This window comes from Lissotriton vulgaris, chromosome 8 (assembly GCF_964263255.1).
Source record: "Lissotriton vulgaris chromosome 8, aLisVul1.2, whole genome shotgun sequence".
NCBI lineage: Eukaryota > Metazoa > Chordata > Amphibia > Caudata > Salamandridae > Lissotriton > Lissotriton vulgaris.
This window is the reverse complement of record NC_141696.1, coordinates 1,010,352,762-1,010,364,849: the sequence shown is the minus strand read 5'-3', so window position 1 is coordinate 1,010,364,849 and position 12,088 is coordinate 1,010,352,762.

The following is a 12,088-nucleotide window of genomic DNA, read 5'->3' as shown; positions in this document are numbered from 1 at the left end:
TAATATCGGGCGCAAATGGTTTGGAAAAAATCCATGGTGAAAAAGTTTTTCCGTTTTTGCTCACCTGCTTGTTTTTGGGGGGCTGTTTGTGGGGTTCTAGGTTTTTGGGGGGTCTGGGAGCACTGCTGGGATAGTCTAATTTTGATTGCAAGTGGTTTGAAGGAAATCCATTGTGGGAAAGGGGAGTTAGGGCCTAGCTGCGGAGTGCGTTTAGAGTGATTTGGACTGGTAGGCCGAAATTTTTCTAAGTGTCACATTTTCCATTTTTGCTTTTTGCCTGTTTGGGGGTGTTCTGCCTTTTTGCGGGTGGGTTGAGGGTTCTGGGGGCATTGCAGGGAAGGTCTAATATTGGGCGCAAGTCGTTTGGAGAAAATCCATGGTGAAAAAGGTTTTCTGTTTTTGCTCACTTGCCTGTTTTTGGGGGGCTGTTTGGGGGGTTCTAGGTTTTTGGGGGTGGGTTCTGTGGTCTAGGAGCACTGCTGGCACAGTCTAATTTTGAATGCATTTGTTTTTAGGAAAATCCATGTTGGAAAAGGGGGAGTTAGAGCTTAGCTGCAGAGCCTGTTTAGACTGAATTGAAGGTAGGCCCTAAATTTTCTTAGTGTGAGTTTTTGCATTTTCGCTTTTTGCCTGTTTGGTGGCGTTCTCCTTTTTTGCGGGTGGGTTGAGGGGTCTGGGGGCATTGCAGGGAAGGTCTAATATCGGGCGCAAGTGGTTTGGAGAAAATTCGTGGTGAAAAATTGTTTCTGTTTCTGCTCACTTGCCTGTTTTTGGGGGACTGTTTGTGGGAAGTCTAGGTTTTTGTGGGGGTGTGGGGGTCTGGGAGCACTCCTGTGATAGTCTAATTTTGATTGCAAATGGTTTGAACGAAATCCATGGTGGGAAAGGGGAGTTTAGGGCTTAGCTGCAGAGTGCGTTTGGAGTGATTTGGACTTGAAGGCCAAAAATGTCACATTTTCCATTTTGGCCTGTTTGGGGAAGTTCTACCTTTTTGCTTGTGGGTTGAGGGGTCTGGGGGCATTACTGAGAAGGTCTTATTTCGGGTGCAAGTGATTTGGAGAAAATCCATGGAGAAAAAGTGTTTCAGTTTTTGCTCAATTGCCTGTTATTGGGGGGATGTTTGGGGGGTTCTACGTTTTTGGGGGTGGGTTTTGGGGTCTGGGAGCACTGCTGGCACAGTCTAATTTTGATTGTATTTGTTTTTAAGAAAATCCATGGTGGAAAAGGGGAGTTAGGGCCTAGCTGCAGAGTGTGTTTGGACTGAATTGAAGATAGGCCCTAAATTTCCTGAGTGTGAGTTTTTTCATTTTTGCTTTTGCCTGTTTGGGGTGTTCTACTTTTTTGCGGGTGGGTTGACGCATCTGGGGGCATTGCTGGGAAGGTCTATTATCGGGCACAAGTGGTTTCGAGAAAATCCATGGTGAAAACGTTTTTCCGTTTCTGCTCACTTGCCTTTTTTTGGGGGGCTGTTTGGGGGGGTCTAGGTTTCTGGGGGTGGGTTTTGGGGTCTGGGAGCTCTGCTGGCGCAGTCTAATTTTGATTACATTTATTTTTAAGAAAATCCATGGTGGAAAAGGGGAGTTAGGGCCTAGCTGCAGAGCGTGTTTGGACTGAATTGAAGGTAGGCCCTAAATTTTCTAAGTGTGAGTTTTTGCATTTTTGCTTTTTGCCTGTTTTGGGTGTTCTACTTTTTTGCGGGTGGGTTGACGGGTCTGGGGGCATTGCTGGGAAGATCTAATATCGGCCGCAAGTGGTTTGGAGAAAATCCATGGTGAAAAAGTGTTTCAGTTTTTGCTCACTTGCCTGTTTTGGGGGGGATGTTTGGGGGGGTTCTAGGTTTTTGGGGGGGTCTGGGGGTCTGGGAGCACTGCTGGGATAGTCTATTTTTGATTGCAAGTGGTTTGAAGGAAATCCATTGTGGGAAAGGGGAGTTAGGGCCTAGCTGCAGAGTGCGTTTGGAGTGATTTGGACTGGTAGGCTGAACATTTTCTAAGTGTCACATTTTCCATTTTTGCTTTTTGCCTGTTTGGGGGTGTTCTACCTTTTTGCGGGTGGGTTGAGGGGTCTGGGGGCATTGCAGGGAAGGTCTAATATTGGGCGCAAGTGGTTTGGAGAAAATCCATGGTGAAAAAGTTTTTCTGTTTTCGCTCACTTGCCTGTTTTTGGGGGGCTGTTTGGGGGGTTCAAGGTTTTTAGGGGTTGGTTCTGATGTCTGGGAGCAGTGCTGGCAGAGTCTAATTTTGATTGCATTTGTTTTTAAGAAAATCCATGATGGAAAAGGGGAGCTAGAGCCTAGCTGCAGAGCATGTTTAGACTGAATTGAATGTAGGCCCTAAATTTTCTAAGTGTGATTTTGCATTTTTGACTGTTTGGGGGCGTTCTACTTTTTGGCGGGTGGGTTGACGGGTCTGGGTGCATTGCTGGGAAGGTCTAATATCAGGCTCAAGTGGTTTGGAGAAAATCCATGGTGAAAAAGTGTTTCCGTTTTTGCTCACTTGCCTGTTTTTGGGGGGCTGTTTGGGGGGTTCTAGGTTTTTGGGGGGGCCTGGGGGTCCGGAAGCACTCCTGTGATAGTCTAATTTTGATTGCAAGTGGTTTGAAGGAAATCCATGGTGGGAAAGGGGATTTAGGGCCTACCTGCAAAGTGAGTTTGGAGTGATTTGGACTGGAAGTCCGAAAATTTTCCAAGTGCCACATTTTCCATTTTTGCTTTTGAACTATTTGGGGGGTTTTCTACCTTTTTGCTGGTGGGTTGACGGGTCTGGGGCATTGCTGGGAAGGTCTAATATCGGGCGCAAGTGGTTTGGAGAAAATCAATGGTGCAAACGTTTTTCCGTTTTTGCTCACTTGCCTGTTTTTGGGGGGCTGTTTGGGGGAGTTCTAGGTTATTGGGGGTGGGTTTTGGGGTCTGGGAGCAATGCTGGCACAGTCTAATTTTGATTGCATTTGTTTTTAAGAAAATCCATTGTGGAAAAGGGGAGTTAGGGCCTAGCTGCAGAGCACGTTCGGACTGAATTGAAGGTAGGACCTACATTTTCTAAGTGTGAGTTTTTGCATTTTTGCTTTTTGCCTCTTTGGGGATGTTCTACTTTTTTGCGGGTAGGTTGACGGGTCTAGGGGCATTGCTGGGAAGGTCTAATATCGGGCGCAAGTGGTTTGGATAAAATCCGCGGTGAAAAGGTTTTTCCATTTTTACTCACTTGCCTGTTTTTGGGGGGCTGTTTGGGGGGGTTCTAGGTTTTTTTGGGGGGGTCTGGGGGCCTGGGAGCACTGCTGGGATAGTCTAATTTAGATTGCAAGTGGTATGAAGGAAATCCATGGTGGGAAAGGGGAGTTAGGGCCTAGCTGTGGAGTCCGTTTGCAGTGATTTTGACTGGCAGGCCGAAAATGTTCTAAGTGTCACATTTTCCATTTTTGCTTATGGCCTGTTTGGGATGTTCTACTTTTTTTTGGTGGGTTGACAGGTCTGGGGGCATTGCTGGGAAGGTCTATTATCGGGCGCAAGCAGTTCGGAGAAAATCTATGGTTAAAAAGTGTTTCCGTTTTTGCTCACTTGCACTTATTGGTTGGCTGTTTGGTGGGGTTCTAGGTTTCTGGGGGTGGGTTTTGGGGTCTGGGAGCACTGCTGGCACAGTCTAATTTTGATTACATTTGTTTTTAAGAAAATCCATGGTGGAAAAGGGGAGTTAGGTCCTAGCTGCAGAGCCTGTTTAGACTGAATTGAAGGTAGGCCCTAAATTTTCTTAGTGTGAGTTTTTGCATTTACGCTTTTTGCCTGTTTGGTGGCGTTCTACTTTTTTGCGGGTGGGTTGAGGGGTCTGGGGGCATTGCTGGGAAGGTCTAATATTGGGCGCAAGTGGTTTGGAGAAAATCCATGGTGAAAAAATGTTTCCGTTTTTGCTCACTTGCCTGTTTTTGGGGGACTGTTTGGGGGGTTCTATGTTTTTTGGAGGGTCTTGGTGTCTGGAAGCACTCCTGTGATACTCTAATTTTTATTGCAAGTGCTTTGAAGGAAATCCATGGTGGGAAAGGGGATTTAGGGCCTAGCTGCAAAGTGAGTTTGGAGTGATTTGGACTGGAAGGCCGAAAATTTTCCAAGTGTCACATTTTCCATTTTTGCTTTTGAACTATTTGGGGGTGTTCTACCTTTTTGCGGGTGAGTTGATGGGTCTGAGGGTATTGCTGGGAAGGTCTAAAATCGGGCGCAAGTGGTTTGGAGAAAATCCATGCTGAAAAAGTGTTTCTGTTTTTGCTCACTTGCCTGTTTTTGGGGAGCTGTTTGGGGGGGTTCTAGCTTTTTTGGTGGGGGTTGGGGTCTGGGGCACAGCTGGCACAGTCTAATTTTAAATGCATTTGTTTTTAGGAAAATCCATGGTGGAAAAGGGTAGTTAGAGCTTAGCTGCAGAGCATGTTTAGACTGAATTGAAGGTGGGCCCTAAATTTTCTTAGTGTACGTTTTTCCATTTTTGCTTTTTGCCTGTTTTGGGTGTTCTACTTTTTTGCGGCTGGGTTGACGGGTCTGGGAGCATTGCTGGGAAGGTCTAATATCGGGCGCAAGTGGTTTGGAGAAAATCCATGGTGAAAAAGTTTTCAGTTTTTGCTCACTGGCCTGTTTTTTGGGGCTGTTTGGGGGGTTCTAGGTTTTAGGGGGGTCTGGGAGCACTGCTGGGATAGTCTATTTTTGATTGCAAGTGGTTTGAAGGAAATCCATTGTGGGAAAGGGGAGTTAGTGCCTAGCTGCAGAGCGTGTTTGGACTGAATTGAAGGTAGGCCCTACATTTTCTAAGTGTCAAATTTTCCATTTATGCTTTTTGCCTGTTTGGGGGTGTTCTACCTTTTTGCGGGTGGGTTGAGGGGCCTGGGGGCATTGCAGGGAAGGTCTAATATTGGGCGCAAGTGGTTTGGAGAAAATCCATGGTGAAAAAGTTTTTCTGTTTTTGCTCACTTGCCTGTTTTTGGGGGGCTGTTTGGGTGGTTCAAGGTTTTTAGGGGTTGGTTCTGTGGTCTGGGAGCAGTGCTGGCACAGTCTAATTTTGATTGCATTTGTTTTTAAGAAAATCCATGGTGGAAAAGGGGAGCTAGAGCCTAGCTGCAGAGCGCGTTTAGACAGAATTGAAGGTAGGCCCTAAATTTTCTAAGTGTGAGTTTTTGCATTTTTGCCTGTTTGGGGGCGTTCTACTTTTTTGCGGGTGGGTTGACGGGTCTGGGGGCATTGCTGGGAAAGTCTATTATCGGGCGCAAGTGGTTTGGAGAAAATCCATGGTGAAAAAGTTTTTCTGTTTTTGCTCATTTGCCTGTTTTTGGGGGGCTGTTTGGGTGGTTCAAGGTTTTTAGGGGTTGGTTCTGTGGTCTGGGAGTAGTGCTGGCCCAGTCTAATTTTGATTGCATTTGTTTTTAAGAAAATCCATGGTGGAAAAGGGGAGCTAGAGCCTAGCTGCAGAGCGCGTTTAGACAGAATTGAAGGTAGGCCCTAAATTTTCTAAGTGTGAGTTTTTGCATTTTTGCCTGTTTGGGGGCGTTCTACTTTTTTGCGGGTGGGTTGACGGGTCTGTGGGCATTGCTGGGAAGGTTTAATATCGGGCGCAAGTGGTTTGGAGAAAATTCGTGGTGAAAAATTGTTTCTGTTTCTGCTCACTTGCCTGTCTTTGGGGGACTATTTGTGGGAATTCTAGGTTTTTCGGGGGGGGTGTGGGGGTCTGGGAGCACTCCTGTGATAGTCTAATTTTGATAGCAAGTGGTTTGAAGGAAATCCCTGGTGGGAAAGAGGAGTTTAGGGCTTAGCTGCAGAGTGCGTTTGGAGTGATTTGGACTGGAAGGCCAAAAATGTTCTAAGTGTCACATTTTCCATTTTGGCCTGTTTGGGGAAGTTCTACCTTTTTGCGTGTAGGTTGAGGGGTCCGGGGGCATTGCTGAGAAGCTCTTATTTCGGGTGCAAGTGGTTTGGAGAAAATCCATGGTGAAAAAGTGTTTCAGTTTTTGCTCAGTTGCCTGTTTTTGGGGGGCTGTTTGGGCGGTTCTATGTTTTTGGCGGTGGGTTTTGGGGTCTGGGAGCACTGCTGGTACAGTCTAATTTTGATTGCATTTGTTTTTAAGAAAATCCATGGTGGAAAAGGGGAGTTAGGGCCTAGCTGCAGAGTGCGTTTGGACTGAATTGAAGATAGGCCCTAAATTTCCTGAGTGTGAGTTTTTTCATTTTTGCTTTTGGCCTGTTTGGGGTGTTCTACTTTTTTGCAGGTGGGTTGACGGGTTCTGGGGGCATTGCTGGGAAGGTCTATTATCGGGCGCAAGTGGTTTGGAGAAAATCCATGGTGAAAAAGTTTTTTAGTTTTTGCTCACTTGCCCTTTTTTGGGGGGCTGTTTTGGGGGGTTCTAGGTTTTTGGGGGGGTCTGGGGTTCTGGAAGCACTCCTGTGATAGTCTAATTTTGATTGCAAGTGGTTTGAAGGAAATCCATGGTGGGAAAGGGGATTTAGGGCTTAGCTGCAGAGTGAGTTTGGAGTGATTTGGACTGGAAGGCCGAAAATTTTCCAAGTGTCTCATTTTCCATTTTTGCTTTTGAACTATTTGGGGGTGTTCTACCTTTTTGCGGGTGAGTTGATGGGTCTGAGGGTATTGCTGGGAAGGTCTAAAATCGGGCGCAAGTGGTTTGGAGAAAATCCATGCTGAAAAAGTGTTTCTGTTTTTCCTCTTTTGCCTGTTTTTGGGGAGCTGTTTGGGGGGTTCTAGCTTTTTTGGTGGGGGTTGGGGTCTGGGGCACAGCTGGCACAGTCTAATTTTGAATGCATTTGTTTTTAGGAAAATCCATGGTGGAAAAGGGTAGTTAGAGCTTAGCTGCAGAGCATGTTTAGACTGAATTGAAGGTGGGCCCTAAATTTTCTTAGTGTACGTTTTTCCATTTTTGCTTTTTGCCTGTTTTGGGTGTTCTACTTTTTTGCGGGTGGGTTGACGGGTCTGGGGGCATTGCTGGGAAGGTCTAATATCGGGCGCAAGTGGTTTGGAGAAAATCCATGGTGAAAAAGTTTTCCGTTTTTGCTCACTGGCCTGTTTTTTGGGGCTGTTTGGGGGGTTCTAGGTTTTAGGGGGGGTCTGGGAGCACTGCTGGGATAGTCTATTTTTGATTGCAAGTGGTTTGAAGGAAATCCATTGTGGGAAAGGGGAGTTAGTGCCTAGCTGCAAAGTGAGTTTGGAGTGATTTGGACAGGAAGGCCGAAAATTTTCCAAGTGTCACATTTTCCATTTTTGCTTTTTGCCTGTTTGGGGGTGTTCTACCTTTTTGCAGGTGGGTTGAGGGGTCTGGGGGCATTGCAGGGAAGGTCTAATATTGGGCGCAAGTGGTTTGGAGAAAATCCATGGTGAAAAAGTTTTTCTGTTTTTGCTCACTTGCCTGTTTTTGGGGGGCTGTTTGGGGGGGTTCAAGGTTTTTAGGGGTTGGTTCTGTGGTCTGGGAGCAGTGCTGGCACCGTCTAATTTTGATTGCATTTGTTTTTAAGAAAATCCATGGTGGAAAAGGGGAGCTAGAGCCTAGCTGCAGAGCGCGTTTAGACTGAATTGAAGGTAGGCCCTACATTTTCTAAGTGTGAGTTTTTGCATTTTTGCTTTTTGCTTCTTTGGGGGTGTTCTACTTTTTTGCGGGTGGGTTGACGGGTCTGGGGGCATTGCTGGGAAGGTCTAATATCGGGCGCAAGTGGTTTGGAGAAAATCCGCGGTGAAAAGGTTTTTCCGTTTTTACTCACTTGCCTGTTTTTGGGGGGCTGTTTGGGGGGGTTCTAGGTTTTTTTGGGGGGTCTGGGGGTCTGGGAGCACTGCTGGGATAGTCTAATTTAGATTGCAAGTCGTATGAAGGAAATCCATGGTGGGAAAGGGGAGTTGGGGCCTAGCTGTAGAGTGCGTTTGCAGTGATTTGGACTGGCAGGCCGAAAATGTTCTAAGTGTCACATTTTCCATTTTTGCTTATGGCCTGTTTGGGTTGTTCTACTTTTTTGCGGGTGGGTTGACAGGTCCGGGGGCATTGCTGGGAAGGTCTATTATCTGGCGCAAGCAGTTCGGAGAAAATCTATGGTGAAAAAGTGTTTCCGTTTTTGCTCCCTTGCACTTATTGGTTGGCTGTTTGGTGGGGTTCTAGGTTTCTGGGGGTGGGTTTTGGGGTCTGGGAGCACTGCTGGCACAGTCTAATTTTGATTACATTTGTTTTTAAGAAAATCCATGGTGGAAAAGGGGAGTTAGGGCCTAGCTGCAGAGCGTGTTTGGACTGAATTGAAGGTAGGCCCTACATTTTCTAAGTGTCAAATTTTCCATTTTTGCTTTTTGCCTGTTTGGGGGTGTTCTACCTTTTTGCGGGTGGGTTGAGGGGCCTGGGGGCATTGCAGGGAAGGTCTAATATTGGGCGCAAGTGGTTTGGAGAAAATCCATGGTGAAAAAGTTTTTCTGTTTTTGCTCACTTGCCTGTTTTTGGGGGGCTGTTTGGGTGGTTCAAGGTTTTTAGGGGTTGGTTCTGTGGTCTGGGAGCAGTGCTGGCACAGTCTAATTTTGATTGCATTTGTTTTTAAGAAAATCCATGGTGGAAAAGGGGAGCTAGAGCCTAGCTGCAGAGCGCGTTTAGACAGAATTGAAGGTAGGCCCTAAATTTTCTAAGTGTGAGTTTTTGCATTTTTGCCTGTTTGGGGGCGTTCTACTTTTTTGCGGGTGGGTTGACGGGTCTGGGGGCATTGCTGGGAAAGTCTATTATCGGGCGCAAGTGGTTTGGAGAAAATCCATGGTGAAAAAGTTTTTCTGTTTTTGCTCATTTGCCTGTTTTTGGGGGGCTGTTTGGGTGGTTCAAGGTTTTTAGGGGTTGGTTCTGTGGTCTGGGAGTAGTGCTGGCCCAGTCTAATTTTGATTGCATTTGTTTTTAAGAAAATCCATGGTGGAAAAGGGGAGCTAGAGCCTAGCTGCAGAGCGCGTTTAGACAGAATTGAAGGTAGGCCCTAAATTTTCTAAGTGTGAGTTTTTGCATTTTTGCCTGTTTGGGGGCGTTCTACTTTTTTGCGGGTGGGTTGACGGGTCTGTGGGCATTGCTGGGAAGGTTTAATATCGGGCGCAAGTGGTTTGGAGAAAATTCGTGGTGAAAAATTGTTTCTGTTTCTGCTCACTTGCCTGTCTTTGGGGGACTATTTGTGGGAATTCTAGGTTTTTCGGGGGGGGGTGTGGGGGTCTGGGAGCACTCCTGTGATAGTCTAATTTTGATAGCAAGTGGTTTGAAGGAAATCCCTAGTGGGAAAGAGGAGTTTAGGGCTTAGCTGCAGAGTGCGTTTGGAGTGATTTGGACTGGAAGGCCAAAAATGTTCTAAGTGTCACATTTTCCATTTTGGCCTGTTTGGGGAAGTTCTACCTTTTTGCGTATAGGTTGAGGGGTCCGGGGGCATTGCTGAGAAGCTCTTATTTCGGGTGCAAGTGGTTTGGAGAAAATCCATGGTGAAAAAGTGTTTCAGTTTTTGCTCAGTTGCCTGTTTTTGGGGGGCTGTTTGGGCGGTTCTATGTTTTTGGCGGTGGGTTTTGGGGTCTGGGAGCACTGCTGGTACAGTCTAATTTTGATTGCATTTGTTTTTAAGAAAATCCATGGTGGAAAAGGGGAGTTAGGGCCTAGCTGCAGAGTGCGTTTGGACTGAATTGAAGATAGGCCCTAAATTTCCTGAGTGTGAGTTTTTTCATTTTTGCTTTTGGCCTGTTTGGGGTGTTCTACTTTTTTGCAGGTGGGTTGACGGGTTCTGGGGGCATTGCTGGGAAGGTCTATTATCGGGCGCAAGTGGTTTGGAGAAAATCCATGGTGAAAAAGTTTTTTAGTTTTTGCTCACTTGCCCTTTTTTGGGGGGCTGTTTTGGGGGGTTCTAGGTTTTTGGGGGGGTCTGGGGTTCTGGAAGCACTCCTGTGATAGTCTAATTTTGATTGCAAGTGGTTTGAAGGAAATCCATGGTGGGAAAGGGGATTTAGGGCTTAGCTGCAGAGTGAGTTTGGAGTGATTTGGACTGGAAGGCCGAAAATTTTCCAAGTGTCTCATTTTCCATTTTTGCGTTTGAACTATTTCGGGGTGTTCTACCTTTTTGCGGGTGAGTTGATGGGTCTGAGGGTATTGCTGGGAAGGTCTAAAATCGGGCGCAAGTGGTTTGGAGAAAATCCATGCTGAAAAAGTGTTTCTGTTTTTCCTCTTTTGCCTGTTTTTGGGGAGCTGTTTGGGGGGGTTCTAGCTTTTTTGGTGGGGGTTGGGGTCTGGGGCACAGCTGGCACAGTCTAATTTTGAATGCATTTGGTTTTTAGGAAAATCCATGGTGGAAAAGGGTAGTTAGAGCTTAGCTGCAGAGCATGTTTAGACTGAATTGAAGGTGGGCCCTAAATTTTCTTAGTGTACGTTTTTCCATTTTTGCTTTTTGCCTGTTTTGGGTGTTCTACTTTTTTGCGGGTGGGTTGACGGGTCTGGGGGCATTGCTGGGAAGGTCTAATATCGGGCGCAAGTGGTTTGGAGAAAATCCATCGTGAAAAAGTTTTCCGTTTTTGCTCACTGGCCTGTTTTTTGGGGCTGTTTGGGGGGTTCTAGGTTTTAGGGGGGGTCTGGGAGCACTGCTGGGATAGTCTATTTTTGATTGCAAGTGGTTTGAAGGAAATCCATTGTGGGAAAGGGGAGTTAGTGCCTAGCTGCAAAGTGAGTTTGGAGTGATTTGGACAGGAAGGCCGAAAATTTTCCAAGTGTCACATTTTCCATTTTTGCTTTTGCCTGTTTGGGGGTATTCTACTTTTTTGCGGGTGGGTTGACGGGTCTGTGGGCATTGCTGGGAAGGTCTAATATTGGGTGAAAGTGGTTTGGAGAAAATTTGTGGTGAAAAATTGTTTCTGTTTCTGCTCACTTGCCTGTTTTTGGGGGACTATTTGTGGGAATTCTAGTTTTTTTTGGGGGGGGGGGGGTCTGGGAGCACTCCTGTGATAGTCTAATTTTGATAGCAAGTGGTTTGAAGGAAATCCATGGTGGGAAAGGGGAGTTTAGGGCTTAGCTGCAGAGCGCGTTTGGAGTGATTTGGACTGGAAGGCCAAAAATGTTCTAAGTGTCACATTTTCCATTTTGGCCTGTTTGGGGAAGTTCTACCTTTTTGCGTGTGGGTTGAGGGGTCCGGGGGCATTGCTGAGAAACTCTTATTTCGGGGACAAGTGGTTTGGAGAAAATCCATGGTGAAAAAGTGTTTCAGTTTTTGCTCAATTGCCTGTTTTTGGGGGGCTGTTTGGGCGGTTCTATGTTTTTGGGGGTGGGTTTTGGGGTCTGGGAGCACTGCTGGCACAGTCTAATTTTGATTGCATTTGTTTTTAAGAAAATCCATTGTGGAAAAGGGGAGTTAGGGCCTAGCTGCAGAGTGCGTTTGGACTGAATTGAAGATAGGCCCTAAATTTCCTGAGTGGGAGTTTTTTCATTTTTGCTTTTGCCTGTTTGTGGTGTTCTACTTTTTTGCAGGTGGGTTGGCGGGTCTGGGGGCATTGCTGGGAAGGTCTATTATCGGGCGCAAGTGGTTTGGAGAAAATCCATGGTGAAAAAGTTTTTTTGTTTTTGCTCACTTGCCTGTTTTTGGGGGGCTGTTTTGGGGGGTTCTAGTTTTTTTGGGGGGGTCCAGGGGTCTGGGAGCACTGCTGGGATAGTCTAATTTAGATTGCAAGTGGTATGAAGGAAATCCATGGTGGGAAAGGGGAGTTAGGGCCTAGCTGTAGAGTGCGTTTGCAGTGATTTGGACTGGCAGGCCGAAAATGTTCTAAGTGTCACATTTTCCATTTTTGCTTATGGCCTGTTTGGGTTGTTCTACTTTTTTGCGGGTGGGTTGACAGGTCTGGGGGCATTGCTGGGAAGGTCTATTATCGGGCGCAAGCAGTTCGGAGAAAATCTATGCTGAAAAAGTGTTTCCGTTTTTGCTCACTTGCACTTATTGGTTGGCTGTTTGGTGGGGTTCTTGGTTTCTGGGGGTGGGTTTTGGGGTCTGGGAGCACTCTTGGCACAGTCTAATTTTGATTACATTTGTTTTTAAGAAAATCCATGGTGGAAAAGGGGAGTTAGGGCCTAGCTGCAGAGCGTGTTTGGACTG